This window comes from Anser brachyrhynchus (genome assembly GCF_964034855.1).
Source record: "Anser brachyrhynchus genome assembly, chromosome: 1".
NCBI lineage: Eukaryota > Metazoa > Chordata > Aves > Anseriformes > Anatidae > Anser > Anser brachyrhynchus.
In genome coordinates, this window is record NC_137694.1 from 81,397,207 (window position 1) to 81,418,632 (window position 21,426).

The 21,426-nt window shown below is 39.9% G+C and overlaps 1 protein-coding gene across 5 annotated transcripts in view; it reads left to right on the top strand.

Annotated features, from left to right (window-relative positions):
* Positions 1 to 21,426, top strand: part of LOC308201029 (uncharacterized protein) — an 87,141-nt gene that overhangs the window by 33,002 nt on the left and 32,713 nt on the right. For 3 of the 5 annotated variants that reach the window (XR_013956003.1, XR_013956005.1, XR_013956006.1), the window contains exon 3: positions 14,616 to 20,077. The exons of 1 other annotated variant lie outside the window; for it this stretch is intronic. The gene's annotated coding sequence lies outside the window, so the exon portion shown is untranslated. The remainder of the gene's footprint in view (positions 1 to 14,615; positions 20,078 to 21,426) is intronic. One more of the 5 variants, XR_013956004.1, reaches the window with a different exon arrangement.

Here is a 21,426-nt window from a genome sequence, read left to right on the forward strand (position 1 = left end):
CTTCCCTTCTCCTTCCCTTCTCCGGCCCTGCCCTGCCCTTCCCTTCCCTCCCCTCCCCTTCCCTTCCCTCCCCTTCCCTCCCCTACTCTTCTCTTTTCCTTCCCTTTTCCTTCCCTGCCCTTCCCTTGCCCTTCCCTTGCCCTTTCCCTGCCCTTCCCTACCCTTCCATGCTCTTCCCTGCCCTTTCCCTTCCCTTTCCCCTGCCCTTGCCCTGCCCTGCCCTGCCCTGCCCTTTTTTCTTTTCTCTTTTCTCTTTTCTCTTTTCTCTTTTCTCTTTTCTCTTTTCTCTTTTCTCTTTTCTCTTTTCTCTTTTCTCTTTTCTCTTTTCTCTTTTCTCTTTTCTCTTTTCTCTCTTTCTCTTTTCTCTTTTCTCTTTTCTCTTTTCTCTTTTCTCTTTTCTCTTTTTTCTCTTCTCTTTTTTCTTTTTTCTCTTCTCTTCTCTTCTCTTCTCTTCTCTTCTCTTCTCTTCTCTTCTCTTCTCTTCTCTTCTCTTCTCTTCTCTTCTCTTCTCTTCTCTTCTCTTCTCTTCTCTCTCTTCTCTTCTCTTCTCTTCTCTTCTCTTCTCTTCTCTTCTCTTTTTTCTTTTCTTTTTTCTTTTCTTTTCTTTGTGACAGCAACAACACAGAAAATCAAATAACGATTTGATGACATTAATAATTTCAGTTTGCTCTGCATTTTTTCATGTATCACACATAATAACCTCTGGTATATAAGAGAATTTCCATTTTAAATTTACTTGTCCTTGTTCATGTTGGTTTGAGACAATTTCAAAATGTGAGAAAATAAAATAAAATAACTATACCTATATGGTGATGTCTGCTCAACAAGAAATAAATGTGCAAATTCCAAGAGGATATTTTAATGAAAGCAGGCAAAGAGGCTCATAGGAAAGTATTTTCCTTATTCTATTCATATCTCGTAACATATACAGAAGTCTACTGAGGCAAAAATAAAAACAGTGTGTATAGGGGCACCTCAAGCTCCATCAGAACCACACCTATTCCTTTGAATTTCAGTAGACCCTCAAATAATTATTATTTCTATCAGCGTTCTGGTTCTATGATTCTATGATCTTCATCCAAAGCCCAGATTTATTCCTGGGTCTTAGGGCTGCTTTGGCTCTAGAGAAACTGAAAGACCTGTATGTAGGTGTCTGAATGCCTTAAAGTAAATGACGGATTGGAGAATCTTTGTGCATTAAATATAATTCTAGCCGCAGCGGGTGTGATCCAAGCCTGAGTTTTCCCAGCTTTGCTTGTAACAATTCTGCATAAATTGTACACTTTTTAGAACAACATAACTGTCCTTCATACTTTACTAAACCTGAAAAGAAAATAATGTCCTATAGGTAATTAGAAGAGTTTTTATTTTTAGCTACTAAAAATACTAAAAATACTACTATCAGTTCTCTATTCTTGGCGAAGTCAGGAAGGGGACCAGTAAAACCGCTGTCTTGGACTTCCGGAGGGCTGACTTTGAGCTGTTCAGGACACTGGTTGGCAGAGTCCCTTGGGAGGAGGTTCTGAAGGGCAAAGGAGTCCAGGAAGGCTGGGCGCTCCTCAAGAAGGAAACCTTAATGGCTCAGGAGCGGTCTGTCCCCACGTGCCCAAAGACGAGCGGACGCGGAACTAGACTGGCCTGGCTGAGCAGAGAGTTGTGGCTCGAGCTTAGGAGAAAAAGGAGGGTTTATAATCTTTGGAAAAGAGGGCGGGCTACTCAGGAGGACTATAAAGATGTTGCGAGGCTGTGCAGGGACAAAATTAGAAAGGCCAAAGCTCATCTGGAGCTCAATCTGGCTACTGCCATTAAAGATAACAACAAACGTTTTTACAAATACATCAACACAAAAAGGAGGACTAAGGAGAATCTCCATCCTTTACTGGATGCGGGGGGAAACTTAGTTACAAAAGATGAGGAAAAGGCTGAGGTGCTCAATGCTTTCTTTGCCTCAGTCTTTAGCGGCAAGACCGGTTGTTCTCTGGATACCTGGTACCCTGAGCTCGTGGAAGGGGATGGGGAGCAGGATGTGGCCCTCGCTATCCATGAGGAAATGGTTGGCGACCTGCTACGACAGTTGGATGTACACAAGTCGATGGGGCCGGATGGGATCCACCCGAGGGTACTGAGCGAACTGGCGGAGGAGCTGGCCAAGCCGCTTTCCATCATTTATCGGCAGTCCTGGCTGTCAGGGGAGGTTCCAGTCGACTGGCGGCTAGCAAACGTGACGCCCATCTACAAGAAGGGCCGGAGGGTAGACCCGGGGAACTATAGGCCTGTTAGTTTGACCTCAGTGCCAGGGAAGATCATGGAGCAGATTATCTTGAGTGTCATCACGCGGCACTTGCAGGGCAAGCAGGCGATCAGGCCCAGTCAGCATGGGTTTATGAAAGGTAGGTCCTGCTTGACGAACCTGATCTCCTTCTATGACCAAGTGACGTGCTTGGTGGATGAGGGGAAGGCTGTGGATGTGGTCTACCTTGACTTCAGTAGGGCTTTTGACACCGTTTCCCACAACATTCTCCTCAAGAAACTGGCTGCTCGTGGCTTGGACTGGCATACGCTTTGTTGGGTTAAAAACTGGCTGGATGGCCAGGCCCAAAGAGTTGTGGTGAATGGAGCCAAATCCAGTTGGAGGCCAGTTACTAGTGGAGTCCCCCAGGGCTCAGTGCTGGGGCCGGTCCTCTTTAATATCTTTATCGATGACCTGGATGAGGGGATCGAGTGCACCCTCAGTAAGTTTGCAGATGACACCAAGCTAAGTGCGTGTGTCGATCTGCTCGAGGGAAGGAAGGCTCTGCAGGAGGATCTGGATAGGCTGGAGCGATGGGCTGAGGTCAACTGTATGAAGTTCAACAAGGCCAAGTGCCGGGTCCTGCACCTGGGGCGTAACAACCCCAAGCAGCGCTACAGGCTGGGAGATGAGTGGCTGGAAAGCTGCCTGGCGGAGAAGGACCTGGGAGTACTGGTTGATAGTCGGCTGAATATGAGCCAGCAGTGTGCTCAGGTGGCCAAGAAGGCCAACAGCATCCCGGCTTGCATAAGAAGCAGTGTGGCCAGCAGGTCTAGGGAGGTGATTGTCCCCCTGTACTCGGCTCTGGTGAGGCCGCACCTTGAGTACTGTGTGCAGTTTTGGGCCCCTCGCTACAAGAAGGACATGGACGTGCTCGAGAGAGTCCAGAGAAGGGCAACGAAGCTGGTGAGGGGTCTGGAGAACAAGTCTTACGAGGAGCGGCTGAGGGAGCTGGGGTTGTTTAGCCTCGAGAAGAGGAGGCTCAGGGGAGACCTCATCGCTCTCTATAGGTACCTTAAAGGAGGCTGTAGAGAGGTGGGGGTTGGTCTATTCTCCCACGTGCCTGGTGACAGGACGAGGGGGAATGGGCTAAAGTTGTGCCAGGGGAGGTTTAGGTTGGATTTTAGGAAGAACTTCTTTACTGAAAGGGTTGTTAGGCATTGGAAGGGGCTGCCCAGGGAGGTGGTTGAGTCGCCATCCCTAGAGGTCTTTAAAAGACGTTTAGATGTAGCCCTTAGTGATATGGTTTAGTGGAGGACTTGTTAGTGTTAGGTCGGAGGTTGGACTAGATGATCTTGGAGGTCTCTTCCAACCTAGACAATTCTGTGATTCTGTGATACTACAAAAACTGTGTTAGCTGTGTTATATGCCATTGTAGCAGGTGAGAAGATGACCACTGCCTTCATAGTGACCACCTGCTTGGTCTTTGTTTGATGTCTAACAATATTACTATGTCGCTTTCTGACAGCTCGAGAAAACTTCCAGTTCTGTGTTGTTCTTGGATTTTCTGTCAATGCTAAATAAAATTCCTCTGTTGTTGCCTTTTTTTTCCAATGTGAAAGAGGATTATTTGGCATACAGAAGTGTTTGTTTAGTGCCTGAACTCTAGCCAGAATCAGCTTAAGGGCAGACTTGGCTGTTTTAGAAGGATTTATTGTGTACTTTTTTTTTTTTTTTCCTTTCAAATTACTATATGTTTATTGAGTGGCTTAGAAAACGTTGTCCAAATTTTAAAATCAAGTACACAAGGGTAGGTACCTCATGACAGCAGCCTCATGCAGACAGAGACCAAATGGGGCTCTAAGCATGAGTGCAGTTCTGAGAGAGGAGTGTGGTGAAAGCAGCACCACCCTGATGATTGCTGCAAGGATTGTGACTCAGATACAAGTCTGAGTCACAGTTACTCCCTCCCCTTCCTCTGGCCAGGGAAGGTATTAATGTTCTGCTGGTGCCTTTGAGATGTAAATGATAATACTCTGTGCTGCAGAAGCAAAAAAAAAAAAAAAATATTAGCTCTTGCACTCTTCATGTCGCCTTGTTCTGTGTAATCTGGTTGAGGAGGAAAAGGAGCTGCATGATTAACATCAAAATGAGCACTAAAATCAGAGGCCAGTCAGTGCAAGTTCCCTCTGTAGTCATCAGAGTAGGACAAGTTCCTCAAGGGCATGGTTCAGGGCAGGAGACTATGCTAGAAAATATGAGTATGTGTGGGAGTGAATATGTCTTACAATGTCCATTGAAATGGACAGTCATGGCAGATTCTGTCTAGTAGTGATTGAACCTTGTATGTCAATAATGATTGAAATCAAAGGATTAGTAAAGGCAAGTAGAAACTCCTACATATTCAGATAAACTTAATTGCCTAGAAGAACATACTCATTAGAGTCAAAAAATCAATATAGTTTAAATCTAAGATAAGGCAATACCTACTGAAAGATGCGGTCTCTGTATTAACATTGGCAATTTTTTTTTTTTTAATAGGGCTTGGAAAATAATACCAGAAGTTTTGTCAGTGTTGAGAATGCCTACAGAGGCATTCAGTCCTCCATTCTTGTCCTTCTCTAGCTTCCATTGGTCTTCCTGCTCCTACTAGGTGGCGTCTAATTCTCCAGTCATCTCTTTCTTAAGATGACATTGTGTTCTTGATTGCTCTATCTGCAAAGCAGAATTGTCTAAGTTTTTAACTACTATATGACTTTTTTTTCTTAAAACCAAAACAAAACTAAACAAAAACACAAAAACAACAACAACAAAAAACACAATTCATTCATTTGTTTCTAATGAGTCACATTAACATGTCCCTGATGGACATGTATTTTATCATTTTTCCTGGTTTTATGCATCTGGGATTCTGGTTTCATTTTGACTCTTTCTCCCCTTTCTGGAATACATTTTTTTTTTCTAATTGTAAAGTTGTTGAGTGCAATCCTTTCTGTTCAGCAGCCTCACAATACCATATAATTGGTCTGGTAATCAATACTGTGAATGATTCAAATCGTTATTGTCCAGTGCTACTTAGAATAACAAAAGTCCATTTACCCAGAATTACCCCAGAATCAATGGCAGATGGATTTCTTGGGCTGCCTAACAGATTAGAAATCATATCCAATTTAGTTCTGGAGATACTAATTTTTACTTCCTTGGCAACTAGCAGATCAAATTCCTTTCAACAGTATAATTCAAAAAAAATAATAGTTTCCTGATCACCAAAGTTTTTCAGACACACAGTAATAACAGTTCATAAAATGAAACGTTGTGACAGAGGTTACTGTCAGCCTTATTGCATGAATACATAATAACATTCAAAATTTCCTTTGGCTTGCACAATTCTCACTCCTTTGCTACTACAGTGATTACAAATGTTCTGGTTTTGCTCAGGAAATGTACAAGTGAAGCTCAGAATGATAGAATGAGACAGATTAAATACACACACACTTGTACTTGCCCATTTATATCAATTCAAAGATTCCATGATTATTGTAAGAAATTCCTAGATGTCTCTGAGGAATTTTGTAGAGGTTGGCAAAGATGCTGAAAACATGGTAAAAAAAAATAGAGAATAAAGCAGATCTGATTAACTAGTCACATAGCAAAAGTGAAGTCTAAATAAGAAAAATAACCATCCAACATGCTTGCTGCAGATGCCATATTCCTTCAGAACTGAAGTCAAATGTTACCTTTATTCACAACCACAGAGGTGATATTTCAGTCTATAATTAAAGAGATTTTCTCCAATCTTCCTAATATATTCATAGAACTGATTGTTCTGATTTACTTATTCATCAGCTGCTAAATACTTTGAAAAATTCTTTTCCTGTGTGGTGTCTGAGCCCGTTTTGATGATGAGAATGTTGGCTACCAGTCAGGTTTGCCTAATATGAGCCAGGGTTTTACAGCTCAGCTTGACCAGCTTTCATCCATTGAAAAAAAGTTACTCACCTTCTAAACCAGAAAATGAAACAGTACTTTTCTAATCTCACTTGGGCAGTCCGGATCCATTTACCCTAGTTTTACCTAGTTCATACCTCAAAGTAAAAGTGACCATTTGCAGGTATAAAACTGCTTAGAAATGCTTTGAAAGGCAGCAGAACAGAGAGTAGAAAAAGCTGAAATTGCTGCAGTGATAAGGTGAAGTTGTACCACTACATGGAAAACGTGTGTTACTAGTTCTGCTGCTTACTGTTTCAGTTCAGGACCTCAGTGCTTTAGAGCTTTCCCCCAGATGTGAAAAACAAACAAAAAACCTAATTTCATCCCTTGCCTTACAACATCTGACCCTTATCTGCTACTTCACGGCAGATTATTTTAATAATCCAGCTGTATATCTTTTTTCAAAGGGATGGAAAATACTCTTGGCAAATTCATGCCAGTCTATAGCAAAGAACATAAGATTTGTTGAGCCCAGCAAGCTATATAAATATGCAGATAATAACTTTTTTGCTTTGTTTGTTAGTCTGTTTACTGATTTTAGTTTGCTTTAGATAAAACGCATGAGAAACCTTTGAGCTAGCAGGGGAATTATCAGTTTTCCTTTCCCAAGCAACTCATAGTCTGGCAAGACTGAACTTTGCTTCACCTTCTTCTCTCTAGAGCTATGAACTAGAGTGGAATGGCTACTGCAGGAGAGTGTTGGAAGCCCTTTCACTTCCCAACAATTAGTTTATAGACTGGTGATTAAGGCACTCTCCCAGAAACTAGAACCATAGAATCACAGAATATCCTGAGTTGGAAGGCACCCACAAGCATCATCGAGTCCAACTCCTAGCACCACACAGGTCTACCCAAAAATTCAGACCATATGACTAAGTGCGCAGTCCAAACGCTTCTTAAACTCCGACAGGCTTGGTGCCATGACTGTGTCCCCGGGGAGCCTGTTCCAGTGCGCGACAACCCTCTTGGTGAAGAACCTCTTCCTGACATCCAGCCTGAACCTCCCATGTCACAGCTTGACTCCATTCCCTCCGGTCCTATCACTGGTCACTAAAGAGAATAGATCAGCACCTGCCCCTCCACTCCCCCTCGTGAGGAAGCTGTAAACAGCGATGAGGTCTCCCCTCAGCCTCCTCTTTTCCAGGCCTAGTGACATCAGCTGCTCCTCATACCTCTTACCCTCTAGGCTCTTCACCATCTTTGTAGCCCTTCTCTGGACACTCTCCAACAGTTTCACGTCCTTTTTGTACTGTGGTGCCCAGAACTGCACACAGTACTCGAGGTGAGGCCAGACCAGTGCAGAGTAGAGCGGGACAATCACAAATTTATTGTGGCTCCCATCCACAAGAGTTAATGCACCTTCCTGTTAGATCATACAGTGCTGACAAGGGTAGCATTCAAGCCCTTTGTAAAGGCAAGCCACAATCTCTGTTTTAATTCCTTATCTTGAAAATGGACATACTGTGTAGATCTGTTCAGAGAAGAATTAAAAAAAATATACAGCTCTCAAATACTGCAGTAACCGAAGTGTCTAAATAACAGAGATTGATAAATAGTTTCAATATAACTCAACAACTAATTCATACCAGTTTACTCAGCATCTCCTGCAAATTCTCTGTAATTCACAGGAGTTTTATTTGAATTAGTCAGAGATGCTCATCTTGAATCCATGTACTTGAATCCATATATTGTGTTACTCTCTAGACACAGAGCTGACAATATGCTATTAGAAGCATGTTTTGTTCTGTTTTGTTTTTCTGTAATAAACTGTTTTACATTATTCAAGGCCATATTTAATCAATGAAAGAAACCTTCCTTGTGGAATATACTTTGTTTTAGAGTTCTAAAAAGTTTGACTCCATTTACTGTTCCCTTTTAATAATTAATTAAATTGTTTTTCCTCACTCTAATTCTGTTAAAATTCCCTTCTGCTCTCAAGACACTTCTGTGATATAGCAGTTCTGCCATACCAACCAGCATAACTCTCTGAACAGTAAAAGATATTTTGTATCCCACTGCATTGATAGTTTTCCAGATGAAGCAATTTCTCAAGAAAAACTAGGTTTATGTCACAGTGAATGCAAAAATGTTGCACTGTTATTAAGTGCTACTTCCACAGAACTGTCTCAAACTCCTCCGGTGGGAAGTAAACAGACATTTCTCATGATGACTCCCATATTTTTTTTCATAAACTTTGAATGCTGCTTCCGATATCTTATAGCATTCAAACATTGTGTGGATCTACTGTCCAGGAATGGCAAGTGTTTCACCCTGATTAGCCTGAGGATGTAGTCAGTGATGTGTGCAAAGTAAGGGAGCATGTTGCATCTTAGAAGAAAATATTCATTGCAACAAGGCAGGATTCTAAATTCCTGTTCCTTTGAAATATTTGGAGATTACTATCTTCCCTTCTACAGCTGAATAGGGCAGGGGAATCATTAAGGCCTTAGAGTTTCCAGGAAACAGCTTTATCAGTGTTAGAATGTCTAGAAACGCTATGCAACTTAGATAAACAAGTTTGTGTGTTGTATAAACTATTTTAGGATATCTTTTTTTTTTTTTCTTAATGGCAAAATATTTCTTTTTGTCAGCATACATTTGTGAAAGTAAATAACTTGTAGAAAGGTGATTTCTTACAGTGAGTTTGTCTTTACTCCTTTACTTCTTTGCCTTTTAGACTCGACCTTTTGTACCATTATACACTGCCAAAGACTTTTTTTTTTTTTCCCAGACTGCTTGAATTTGTGCTCCGTATTTAAATGATTAGACCTGTTTACATGGGATTGGAAATGACCTATGCTTAGACATAGCAACACAATAAAATTTTGAATACAATCATATATAAACATAAGCCTCAGATTTTCCTTCCAGTCTTGTCACATACAAGGAATAAATGAGCAAAAAGGGATTTCCTGGAAAATGTCAGTTAATGCTGACATTTAAAATGAAGAATATCTAGCAAGCAGAGGGAGTCACTCACACTGTAATATGCAGTTTGCTGTGCTTACGGATTATTCGTTTGTATTAAATAAATCAGCAGTTACTGTCCTTCCAGGAAAATGATCTCATTTCTTGGGTACCAACGCAAAGAGCAAAATATAATGACTCAGATAGATGATAGATAGGGCTGTATTCTGAAGTCACTCAAACCTGAAGGTGGCAAGCATTAAAAAAGCAGGACTGAATATTCGTATTATTAAAAAAAAAAAAAAAAAAGAGAGAGATGTCAGTGCTGAGGTTTAGAAAAAGGTAGAGGTTTAAAAATTAGTCGAGCTGATAGGTGAACGAACTGAAAACTCAGCTGCTACGCTGAGCATTTCCAGAGCTAAAGCTGGGGATTTCAGAGCTAATTGAAGATCTGTTTAACAAACATTACTTGGAAGCTGTCTGTAAGGTCTCCAAGCCAGAGCAGCTGTACATGTGTGATTATTTTCAAAGGCGGGGGAGGGGGAGAGAAGGAGGGGAGAGACAAGGAATTAGGACAGGTATTGCAGCTGCTCCTCATTAACCTCACCAAACAGCAAATTGGAAATCGACAGAGTACATTCCACCTGAAATTCAAAGTGGAAGTGGTAATCAGAAGGCTAGACTGTCAAGTTCTAGCAAGTTGGGAGGGCATTGCTAGGGAAAGCACTGGCAGCTACAAAGCTAAGGGACTTTCTTCTCTTTCCTGCTTTCTCCCAACCCCTAACCCTTCATTTCCTCCCAAGAGTAGTTGTTTCATTTCATCTATGACATTTTGACTGCTGAGATTCATTCACTTCTATGCATGCAAGGGAACAGACAAATGCAGAAGCTAGTAGTACAAGAAAAGCTGAGAATCTAAGTAACCTAAGGAAAAATTTTGGTTTGCAGTGGGGAAGAATGAGTACGTGAGTGAAAGAAAAAAGACAGCAGAGCAGTAACTGAAGGTCAGGTTCATTCTGGAGGAGATGACAAGCTGTGTAGTGGGGAAGCACAGGTCCCCAGTGGTGTGTCTTATTATGTATATAACCAGAAACTGTGTGACTTCTGCTCTGGCTGAAGTCAATGGCAGCAAAAGCTACGCTTGCTCTGCGCTGTGGTCAACTCCATATGAACTTCAACAGTGGTGTATTAGGAGATATTTAATAATTATATATTAATAATAATTAATATTAATATTAATTAATATATAATTATTAAATAATTATTAAATAAATCGTAAATAAATATTATATATTATATTATATATTATAAATTTATTTATAAATAAATAATAGATAATTAGTAATTATCTATTGAGACACAAGGGACATGGATCAGTTATGTTGCAATGCAGAACTTAAGTGGTCAACGAAGAAGGAGCGGTACTGAGACAGAGAAACACCTTTTGCTGCATTTGTACAAGGAGCCATTGTCGTTCCAGAAAGTTCTTTTCCTGCAGTCAGGGTACATACAGATACACCAGTGACGCTTTCCTTCATAGAACTCCTCTGCACTGCCTTCCCTGGGGGTACAGATTGCTTCTTGAAATCCCTCTTTTAAGCTTGTTGAGGTCTTGATATAAGTTTTACAGCACCTGAAAACAAGTCCCTGGTGTTCACCTAGACACTGATCAGCCTGCAAGGTCAAAAGGCACACTTCTCAGGCTTGATGAAATGGGAAATACGTTTTGGGTTTATAGTAAAATGAAACTGTGTCCTGTTCCTGCCTGTAAACATTCCATAGGAAATTGAAGTAGTTTTCAATGGAGACTAGGAAACCACCAGTAACCAGGAAAAGTTGCTATTACTGTGGAAAATGGCAAACTTCTGCTTATGGCAAATGAATTGAAATGTACACTTTTATCCAGGGGGTTGGAATTACACCCTTTGCACAGAGAACAGCTGCATATGCTGGTGGGAATGGCAAAGTTTTGGCCTGGATCCAATTTGACAATACTCAAAGAAAGATGATTTTTGTTTGTTTGTTTTCTTTTCTTTGAAGATGAATGCTTCCAAAACAAAATTCAGTCACTGGACCATCAGCCTTGCAAGGTGCTGAGTATTCTGTCTCTGATCCAAAACAGCACTTAAGTGCATGCTTAATTTTGAGGGCATAATTAGTCTTGCCAATTTCACTGGGGCTATTGACATGCTTAAAGTTAAGCATGTGATTAAGTCCACTGCTTCAAGAATGCTTAGCCCTTTGTAGGATTAAGCCCAGCTCTACATTACACAAATGATCTTTTGTTCTGTCCTGAATGACTAGGACAGGCAATGGAGGAAATACGCAACATTCTTTAAAATCAATAATAATTCTGCTGATCACAGAGATAGCTCACACAATATTAACACTGAAAATGTTATCACATTTTATCAGCAACATTTTAGCAGCACAAATTAGACAATTCACTTCCCTGAACCATGTCTCCATTATCTCTTTTTACCTGAAATGTCTCATTGGTTATGTCCTATATGATGTTGTGTGCCGCATTACCTGTCCATAATGTCAGCATAACGCTGCTTACACAGACCCACATGCACCTTCAATATCATGCACCTCTACACTCAAAAATCACCCAGTTAGTGCTGAGCAAGCTGCTGTGTCTGTCCGATACAGTATCACACAGAGGCACTGACTTGCAATGTAGCATAAAGTGATACTGGTGGTGTGATGATCCTGTCCCAAGGCTTGAGCTTCACTCATCGCTACCACAGTGCATCCCTTTCTAGTGACAGGGCTGAGTGAGATCATTAACTTAGCTCTGACAGAAGCCAGTGGATGCCTAGGCAAGGAGTATAAGAAATGAAAAAGAATACAGTGATGTTTTTTCACGTCCTGTCATCCTGGCAGTCTCTGGTCAGGAGATCTTCTTGAGACAGAAGTACTGACAGCTTAAAGCAATAAGGTCCATACAATTTCTGCATGGAGTTGTTCTCTCCGTTGTGGCCAGTACTGTTAGTGACTGGTAGCGTGGGATTTTTCATAGCAGGCCTGCATAAAGCAGCAATGGAAATGTTAGTGGTTGCGGGCATTTTCCTCTATAATGTTCCCAGTTTTGGTAACACGGGCAGAGCTGAAACATGGCTGCAGTAGTGGTAAGGTATCAGAAAGAAAGATAGTGGAAGGAACAGATTTTCATGTTGAACTGCAGTTGTAGGCTTGATCTGTAGGCTGAATCAAAGAGCCACTGAAGTTCACAACTAAACTGAAGCATTCTCAAAAAAAAAAAATTAAGAAGCTTAAATAAATCATACATTTTTCAATCTTTCCCCGATCTTCTCTTTATGCAGTGTCCTCTTCCAGATACACTTAAGCCTTATCCTTTTATCCGTTTTGGCTTTAGTTTCTGCTTTCATGGTTTGATTGGTGTTTTTTTTGTTTGTTTGTTTGTTTGTTTTTTGTTTTTGTTTGTTTGTTTTTTTGTTTGTTTGTTTTTTGTCTTTTTGTTGTTGTTGTTGATTCTAACTCTTTTTATTTGGGTATTTATATAGTTTTACTTCTTAAACCCAACAAATAGTGTTTTGAAAATTACTAATTCCAATCATGGAAAAATGATAGAAAAATCAGCAGGATTCAGTAAACAAAACAAAACAAGAACTGTAATGGGTTAAGCAGCTGCCAATTCTAATGGAAGAATTTTCAACCAACACAATATTTTGAAAAGCTGCAGAATCAGATATGAAGTTGCCCAGTCTACAGATTCAAAAGGACTCCAACAGGTCTTGAGAACATATTGTTATTTCCATGAGGTCTGATGCAATCCCTGCCGTGTCTCCAGGCAAGGTCTGGAACTAATTTCTGCTCATGATTCACCAGAGTTCAGCAGCCTGGAGGGCACAGAGAAAGGTGCAGTGCATCTGTTTTGGCAGGTTTAGAGATGAATTTACGAATACTAAAAATCATTTCTTTATAATTCCATCCCATAGTGTTTCCAAGGACCTGACATTTTGCAAATTTTAACAAAGTGAATCTTGCAACACCTCTGTGAGGTCAATGTAAATATTAGCCCTATTTACAGATGAATGAAATCATAATCCACATGGAGATGAAGGCCTTAATTCAGGACTCTTATGCAGACATGTATGCTTTCTTACAGGTGCTGGCTGAGGGACATATTGAGGGACATATTCAATATGCCCAAAAGTCTTTCTTTTTCCTTTTCTAAAATAATTAAATCTGATTGGGAAGTCACTGCCTAGAAACACAATCCTATTTTTGTCTCTAGGAAAAGAGTACACATTACTCATGGACAACTCTGGAAACAGTTCTCCCTCAGGTCAGAGTCCTCTGGAAGAAACTGAAAGCAAGAACAGTTATGGAAGAATGTTGTTTTTTTGGAATACCAAAATTTTTTTTTTTTTTTTTTTCTGGGAAGAAATGAAAGCAAAGGAACAATTCAGAATTTCCTAGGTACCATGACTATGAAGAAAATGGAATCTCAAACCCACAACTCAAAACCATTCTTTTGAAAAATTTTGATACTTCACCTTAACATTTGTTATTAGTTTTTAATTGTATAAATAGTTTTGTAACAAAAAATGAAACATTCCTCTCCAAGAAGTGCAAATAGATTGGGCAGGCACCTGAACAAAATAAAGCAAAACAAAACCCTTCAATGAATATTGGTTTTTGTTGTTGTTGTTGTTGTTGTTGCTGGTGGTGTTTTGTTGTTGTTGTGGTTGTTGTTGTTTTTTGTTTGTTTGTTTGTTTTCCTCATGGGAACAAAAAGGCCTTCATAGGCCTCAGAAGGTTTTATCTCCAAATTTCTGTTTCTGTCTCCTTCAGACTCTGGGAACTGGAGAAGTGAAAAATATATATATATATATGTATATATATATATATATATATATATATATATATATATAAAATACCTTGGTGGACTCAGTTTTCTTAAAAAAAAAAAAAAAAGCTGTTTTATTTCACAAGTTCTGTGAAACTAGTTATTCATTATTATCTGGTTGTTCACAATATAACCAGTAGGGGGTGAATCCCGCCCCAGATCCTTCTTCTTTTCCTCCAGCTGAGAGGTGCTGGAATTGAGTTGAATGTTAAAAGAGGACAAACAGCCCTGTGGAACTTCAGTTTCCCAGCACTACCACTAAGGAATGTAATGATTTGATTGTCTAATAGTAACAGAGACATAAGTACCTATTTACGTGACTTGTTATGCTTTTTATTCATAACTTTAGGACCTGAATATTGATGATTTGATAAAGATGCAGATGAGAATGCCTTTTCATATTTTTATATTTTCAGATTAATTATTTGTGTAAGGACATTATCCTTTTCCTTCTCTGGAAAGCTTTCCAGTGACGTCTATTTGCAAGGATGATAATTTTCATATCCACCAATTTAATATGATATCATAAGCAGTTCAAAAACAAGAAAAGATTAAAAAAAAAAGTGGTCTTGTATGAAGTTTTGTTTTTTCTTTTTCTTTTTCCTGCAGGAAAACAATAATCTACTTCCTGACCTGCTTGAATTATTGGGTGGAAGAGAAGTTAACTCTCTCTCCCAGTTCCATGCAGGCAATCATCTTTTTAAGCATCAGCACTTCAGCACATATTTAATTAAAGCTTGCATTGTTGTCTAAATATACTGAATTTAACCATAGGCAGGAGCACTTTCTTCCACTAGCATTTGTGATTTGTACTTTCTCTGCAGGTCTAATAGGAATAAAAAGCAACAAGTAACTTCATCATAGAAGTCAGTAGTTTAGATTCTGATTATTCATAATGGAGGTCTAATCTGTGTAAGATGTCATTTTACATCACCTGTTTTCCAAGTAGAAACAGATATCTGGTCCACACTAGGCATGAATCTGACCCACAATTTTTTAATATTTTTTATTATTTTTTAGCAAATCACAATGTTTTTATTTAGTTCTGGAAAAGCTGAGCAAACCAATGAATCGATCTTTTCTATATGATATTAAAATGATTTATAAGTGATGTAAAAAATGTATAGGTAAATGAGGGCCATAACCTATTAACAGACATGTAGAGTAACAAGAATGCAAACAATAAATGCAAACAATAATGCAAATGCAAACAATAAATTCTATTGTTCATTTCTTTTTACTGGCTACAAAGAAAAGAATTTTGGTATAACTCTATCCTAACTTGCAGATGGCACTTGTTACATTGGTGGATAATTTTATATCAATAAATATGAAGGCTAAACAGAGAGGAAGATTTTCAGCAATGCAAAAAGAAAAAAGAAAAAAAAAAGTATTCTGCTATGATTAAAGGTTTGATTTGGGAAAATGTGTAAACATGTATGGATGCAGTTCTTTTTTGAAGAATACAGATAGCCTGGAGTTCTCTTGATTTAACCCAAGCATGAGTTCAGCAAAGCATATGTTCTAAAAATGTTAACATGGGGCTGGACACACATTTTGGCTGAAAGCCAAGATTCTTACAAGTGTTTGAACACAGACAGCTTGTAGGACCAATTCCTTAGTCTCATTTACAAATCCTTGTGCATTGCAACCGAACGTGTTTCAGAACTCTTATGGAAGGTTTATCAGTCATGAAGTAGTTTAAGCCATCAGATCTCTGAAAGCTATCACATGCAGGCATGTTCATTCCCAATGTAAATACTTGCCTTCAGTGGTGGTTTATGAGGGAATTACCTTATTTCAGTAGTCACAGAAGCATCTTCATGCTCTGGGTAAGATGGTTAGTGATCAAACCAGCATAAACCTTCCTGCTGTCCTAATTTTCCTTCCACTTTATGCTCTGTAAGTCAGGAGTGTATATGTTAAAATTCAGAGAGCAGCTACAATTAAAATAAAGGTAACATGAACTTGAAAGACTATTCATAATTTTCACAATCTTGAAGCTGTGTAACTTAAGTATATATTGGTCCCATACCTTGTAAATTAGGCCCCGCTGGAGTAAGTCTTTAATCATATACCATGGTAAGTTGTAAATGGTCCTCATGTTTTATATATTAAAGCAAATTCAACTTATTTTGGCCTTTAATTATGCCGGGAAATATTTTCAAAACCAATTATTTTGATAGAATATGCATTATTTTGCGTTCAGAGAATCTGAGCCAGATTCACCATATTGAAGGTGTTGGTCCAGTTTCCTACAGTGAAATATATCTGGAAGATCCTTACTGATAAAAAGGAGGGAACAACCTTAAAACAAACAAACAAACAAACAAAAACTTATAACTGGTATCTGATAGCAGAATCTGAATCAAAATATTTTCTTCTCTGGCAAATGAAGTAAAAAATTTGTATACCGTGAGACTAGACACACCGAAATCATATTAATCTCTCAGCTTCCCCAGTTGCCCTGAGCACACAAGCATGTATTTACTGTTGAGACTATATGGACTTAGAGATGCATTGACCCTTAAACATATAGCATAATTCATACTGCCCAGCTGAGATTTTGTTCCTTGAAAAAAGCTAGATGTTGATTTTACACTGTGGTAGAAAGCTCCAGCAGAAACATGTGAAACAGAAAAAGCAATCATTGGTAGACTTTAAACTAAGAGTTTGGACATTGTTGAAGTGAGCTTTTAAACTGCGTCTTTGTGGAAGTAATAGTCATCTCTGTGGTTGTGATAAGGGCTGAATTTGTTGAGATGAAGTTTACGGGCAACTGACCATTAGAAGTCCTCAGCCATAATGAATCCTTTCAGCATTTATTATAAAAGCCTTAATTGGGGTACATTCTGTGGGCATTAGTGAGGCTCTCACAAGTATTTTCCAGATATTTGACTGTAATTTAGCATTAGTCAGGCATGAGTTAATGGACACCAAAGTCTTGATTCCCTAAAAAACACTACTTGTTTTGTAAATCTCATTGCTATTATATCATTTAATATTCATTTTCATGACATTCGTGGTATTCGTTTAAATATTGTACGTTACCATCAGCAGTCCGTTTTAATTCAGCATTAGTGCAGCATTAAAATGTAGAACAAAAGTGTTAGCATTTTAAGTTAAAGGTGTGTCCAAAATATTTTCTGTTGGTGATATTCTACCGTCTTCACTAAGTCAAAGAGTCAATCCAGATCTTGCTTAAGATTGTAGATTGTAAACAAATGTAATGATGCTTTTTATTTTAGCAACCAAAATGTTTCTGGAGTATTTAGGAGACCTAAAGTACAACAAAGTTCTTTGCAACAGTGAAGACCTTTACTTTGATACCCAAATTTAGTGGGATGTTTGTCTTTGATTTCAGTAGCAACAGAACTGACTCCAAAGATTTTGCCACCTGTGTAAATATTGTAATGGTGTTGTTACATGCTAAAGGGAAAGGAGGGGTTCTGTTGAAGTTAAAATTTCTCTAAAGTGGAATTTTCTTTTCTTTTCTTTTCTTTTCTTTTCTTTTCTTTTCTTTTCTTTTCTTTTCTTTTCTTTTCTTTTCTTTTCTTTTCTTTTCTTTTCTTTTCTTTTCTTTTCTTTTCTTTTCTTTTCTTTTCTTTTCTTTTCTTTTCTTTTCTTTTCTTTTCTTTTCTTTTCTTTTCTTTTCTTTCTTTTCCTTTCCTTTCCTTTCCTTTCCTTTCCTTTCCTTTCCTTTCCTTTCCTTTCCTTTCCTTTCCTTTCCTTTCCTTTCCTTTCCTTTCCTTTCCTTTCCTTTCCTTTCCTTTCCTTTCCTTTCCTTTCCTTTCCTTTCCTTTCCTTTCCTTTCCTTTCCTTTCCTTTCCTTTCCTTTCCTTTCCTTTCCTTTCCTTTCCTTTCCTTTCCTTTCCTTTCCTTTCCTTTCCTTTCCTTTCCTTTCCTTTCCTTTCCTTTCCTTTCCTTTCCTTTCCTTTCCTTTCCTTTCCTTTCCTTTCCTTTCCTTTTTTCAAGCCACAATACAGCTGACCCAAGAGAGCCAGAGAGGGAAAAAAGCTCTTATCTTTTCCCTTGTTGATTCTCGTGTATTGCCCATCATGTCAACAAGACTACAGAATCCTTCTTCTGAGCCTAGAAAGCTCTCACTCATGTCTGTGAAAATTCCACATGTGGCATTCAGAATAGTGCCCTCAATTTATTTTGATGGCTTATGATTTCTTCTTCACAAGCCTAATGGACTCACTGAAATCTGTTAAGATACAACTCTAAACTTCAATTACATGCACATCAACTCATATATATTACTCAAGATAATTTTTCCTATTCATACCGATCTGCCAAATTTTATGCTCATTTAGGCTTGCATACCTTTTGTTTTTAAGGAAAAAAAGAAAAAAGAAAAAAAAAAAAAGAAAGGAATTTAGTCACTACTAGACTTTAAGAAAGTTATTTAAAAAAAAAATATTCTTTTGCTGGGTTGTGGCCATGATAATTCAGAGAGCAGCACACAGTTAATTATAAGCCACTTTTGTCCTGTTCATTATGGCTGTGAGATGCTCCAGTGTTAGGGAGCTCATTTGGAAAGCTTTAAACTAGATCCGAAGGGAGAGGGGGTTGTAGCTGGGCTTGCACTGGTGGGGAAGCACCCTAGCAGTGGTGAAGACCCGGAGACCTACCACCCCCCTAGGGTGAAATTGGCGTGCTCAGTTCGCTCCCTGAATTGCCTGTACACCAATGCACAGAGCATGGGGAATAAGCAGGAGGAGTTAGAAACCCGTGTTCGGTCAGGAGACTATGACCTAGTGGAAATTACAGAGACATGGTGGGAGAGCTCACATGACTGGAATGTGGTCATGGTTGGGTAAGTCCTGCTCAGGAAAGACAGGCCAGCAAGGTCAGGTGGCAGAGTTGCTCTTTACGTGAAAGAGCAACTATATTGTATTGAATAATATCCAGGGGCGGATGAGGAGCGAGTTGAGAGTCTGTGGGTGAGAAATAAGGGACAGCCTGGCATGGGGGATACTGTTGTGGGTGTCTATTACAGGCCACCAGATCAGGATTAGGAAGTTGATGAGGCATTCTAAAGGCAGCTGAAAGCACCCTCGTGATCACAGGCCCTGGTGATCATGGGGGGATTTTAACTACCCAGACATTTGCTGGAAGGCATACTCAGCCAGCTATCCGCAGTCCAGGAGGTTCCTTCAGTGTATTGATGATAACTTCCTGATGCAAATGGTGGATGTGCCAACTAGGAGAGGAGCATTGCTGCATCTTGTCCTCACTAACCAGGAGGGGCTGGTTGAAGCAGTGAAGGTTGAGGGCAGCCTTGGCTGCAGCGACCATGAGATGGTGGAGTTTAGGATCTCATGTGGCAGGAACAGAGTACTGAATTGCAACCGTGGACTTCAGTAGGGACAACTTTGGCCTTTTCAAGAATTTGCTAGGGGAAATATTGGACAAGGTACTTGAAGGAAAAGGAGCCCAAGATAGTTGATTAGAGTTCACGGACTGCTTCTTCCAAGCTCCAGAACAGAGCATCCCAACAGGTAGAAAGTCAGGAAAGAGAACCAGGAGACCTGCATGGTTAAACAGGGAATTGCTGGGCAGGCTAAAGTGGAAGAAGAGAGTCTACAAATTATGGAAGGAGGGGCTGGCCACTTGGGAGGAATATAAGGCTGTTGTCAGAGAATGTAGGGAGGCAACTAGGAAAGCTAAGGACTCCTTAGAATTAAACCTTGCAAGAGGGGTAAAGGACAACAGAAAGGGCTTCTTCAAATACACTGAGGATAAAACTAGTACTAGAGGCAATGTAGGCCCACTAATGAATGAGGTGGGTGCCCTGGTGACACAAGATAAAGAGGAGGTGGAGTTACTGAATGCCTTCTTTGTCTCTGTCTATAATCCCAGAGGCTCTCCTGAGGAGCCCCATACCCCTGAGGACCCAGACGACGTCAGAATAATGGAGGAGTTTGCCTTGATTGATGAAGGATGGGTTAAGGACCAATTAAGCAAGCTGGACATCCACAAGTCCATGGGTCCTGATGGGATGCATCCACAGGTGCTGAGGTAGCTGGCGGAAGTCATTGCTAGACCACTCTCCATCATCTTTGGTAAGTCATGGGCATCAGGAGAGATACCTGAGGACTGAAGGAAAGAAAATGTCACTCCAGTCTTCACAAAGGGCAAGAAGGAGGACTCGGGTAACTATAGACCGGTCAGCCTCACCTCCATCCCTGGAAAGGGGATGGAACAACTTATCCTTGGCATTGTCTATAGTTATATCAAGGATAAAAGGGTCATTAGGGGAAGTCAACATGCCTTCACCAAGGGGAAGTCATGCTTCACAAACATGACAGCCTTTTATGAATATAAAACCAGCTGGATAGATGATGGAAAGGCAGTGGACGTGGTGTACCTTGATTTCAGTAAAGCCTTTGACACCGTCTCCCACAGCATCCTTGCAGCTAAGCTGAGAAGGGCGAGTGTCAGGAGGGTGGAAACAGGCTCTTCTCGGTGACACACACTGATAGGACAAGGGGCAATGGGTGCATGATGGAACACAGGAGGTTCTGCTTAAATATGAGACAAACTTTTTTACGGTGAGAGTGACAGAACACTGGAACAGGCTGCCCAGGGGGATTGTGGAGGTTCCTTCTCTGGAGACTTTCAAAACCCGCCTGGATGCATTCCTGTGTGATGTGATTTAGGTGTTCCTGCTCTGGCAGGGGGATTGGACCAGATGATCTTTCAAGGTCCCTTCCAATCCCTAACATTCTGTGCTTCTGTGTTACTACCTTCACTGAGGAGGAGAAACAAACAATGATTTTCAAGTTTCTTTAATCAGGTGGGAGGAGGGAAGAAGATTTTTACACTGTCAAATTTCAAACGTTATTTTAGCCTCCTAATTGGCAGCACTGCACAAGATTATTAGAATCTCAATATGTGGAAGGATAGATGCATACCCCAGATTCATGTCTGTTAAACCAGTTCAAATTGTATATCCAGAAAATGTCCCACTAATTCTAAAGCATGTGTGTTCTGTTCCTGGAACAGAGAAAAATAGGTAAACTGGAGGATGCAGGGGTAGAGCAGAAGAGAAGAAGATATGAAAACGAAGGAAAAATGGAGAAGAAAAATCTCCTGTGTGTGAGAGAAGGACAAATTGCTACCCAGAATGTTTCCAAAGATGTTTATAAAAGCATCAGTTCCAATAAAAATCATGAGTCCAGACCCCAGGCTCTTTCTCTTCTCTCTAATCCAAGACTGCACAAGGAAATAATCCCAAACAGAGAAGGAAATCATGCATCTGCTAGTCACCACATGCTCTCAACGTTCCCCTCCTTCATCTCACCACATCCACCTTTCTGCTCTTTCTGCTAACAGTGATAAATGGCATGTTTGTGCAAACCGGAACTCATAGTAGGACTCCATGGTGATACATCTAGTTTTTGGGTAGCAG